The sequence below is a fragment of the Limulus polyphemus genome, unplaced genomic scaffold (assembly GCF_000517525.1).
Source record: "Limulus polyphemus unplaced genomic scaffold, Limulus_polyphemus-2.1.2 Scaffold455, whole genome shotgun sequence".
In the NCBI taxonomy this organism is placed as follows: Eukaryota; Metazoa; Arthropoda; class Merostomata; order Xiphosura; family Limulidae; genus Limulus; species Limulus polyphemus.
The window spans coordinates 555,544-557,600 of NW_013666065.1; positions in this window are offsets into that span (position 1 = coordinate 555,544).

The following is a 2,057-nucleotide window of genomic DNA, read 5'->3' on the forward strand; positions in this document are numbered from 1 at the left end:
ACCGAAAAATGCGATAAATGCTTCATTGTTGTTCAATGTTGCTGTATGCTCTGCATTGGACTGCTGGTCTGGAACTGATATGAAATTATTGGATATGACATGTTTTTCAGCACATGCATGTTTATATGGTTCGCTAATTTTGTATAATATGTTATATGTACATGTAATATTTCAGCAATAAATATGTCAATTTCAAGTCATCTAACACTAAAAAGTGTGATGAATTTTAGTAAAAGATAAATCTTTTTATACACTTTTGTGGTTGAATACTAATAAACGCTTTTGACGTGTAGTGTGTTGTCAATCTATCTTCAAGTATTTTAAGTAATTCATAGTCTCATATCCCCTTCTATACATGAATTACTTTCTCATTATAATGGTCGTTTTAAATACCTTTCGAAGTTCAAGACTAATTGTAGTAAATACAATAGAAATGAACCCCTTGACCCCCAAAACCTATATCTTAACTTCAAAATCAGTTTGCTATCTGCTCTAGAACATGAAATATTGCTATTTACCCCTTGCGGCTGCATGTTGAATAACTTAAATGGGTCAGGACTGATTTTATTGTTAATGTGCAAGTGGTTTCCTTGATCCCCAAAACCTATATCCGTACAACAAAACCATTGTGCTATCTGCTCTAGAACACGAGTTATGGTTATTTTTCCCTCACGGAGGCCATCTTGAATTTCTCCCTTATTGCTGGTTTCCAAAATGTCTATCCTGGATTTTTAAGACCTTCCATGACACCTTTATGAAATATAAAGAGTAATTCTCCGGGTATAAAAATGTTTACAGAAACCCCGTCAGCCAATGGACTAAAACCTAATTCACGATTTTTATGCTGCTCAAGGCAGTCAAAGGATTCCGACAGTCCGAAGAAAATATATTTGTTCTATTATACTAAAATCATACTTATTCACAGAGAAGGTGTATGTCAAAATTTATGGCTGTACATCAAGCCATTTGAAAATAACAATTGGGGTAAAATCACAATTTTTGAAAACTTCAGAAGGCCCTTGGGGCATTTGAATTATAATTACGTGCAAAATATATATGGTATATTACACGTGATACTTAATACTGTTACGACAGCGGAAGTCACGTGACGCTGGTAACACTTGATGAGTTTCTAGAAGGATCAGGGAACATCATGAATAATCCAGTATTTGCTAGACGCCCTCTATTCCTGTATATAAGCGCGCCAGATAAAGCGAGACAATAAATCGGAATTGCAGAAAGCAGATTGAAGAAAGCTATAGACACAGATAATTTAGTCAAGTGAGCGGCAGTGACCGTAAGTAAAGTGCGTGAATCGTTGTGAATTATAGCATGTGTGTTAATTTAAAGTGACTGTGGAAATTCTGTGTATTGCAAAGTTTTAACGAGAAAGAATAAATTGGTTTTGTTTAAGAAAGGACTTGTATCGCTGAAGTTCTTCGGAAAGAATTTTTACAGGTAATTAACAAACGACCAGAGACATAACAAATTGGTGTCAGAGAGTGGGACAGAAAAAAAAGAAGATGGAAACGAGAAGTGGCAAATCAAACTACAGCTTAGCAGATTTAATGGCAGCAATACAAGAACAGCAAAAGAAACAAGAAGAACGAGAAAATAAACAAGAAGAGAGATTACAGCAGTGGTTGGAAAAGAAAGAAAAGAAACAAGAAGAGAAATTACAGCAGTGGTTGGAAGAAAAAAAAAGAAACAAGAAGAACGAGAAAAAAACAAGAAGAGAGATTACAGGAGTGGCAAGAAAACCTGCAACAGTGGCAGCTCGAACAGCAAAATAAACAAGAGATTACACCAGTTGTTGGAGGAAAAAGAAAAGAAACAAGAAGAACGAGAAAAGAAACAAGAAGAGAGACTACAGCAGTGGCAACTGGAACAAGAACGGAAACAAGAAGTACAAATGGAAAAGCTTAGTAAATTTCAAAGTGAATTAAATACCTTAAAGGATGATTTACTGTCTTTTACACAAGAAGGATATATCAACCATCGATTTCATCAGCCCCAGACAACGGCAAGCCCTTTCTAGACCCCGCAGCTAAACCCTA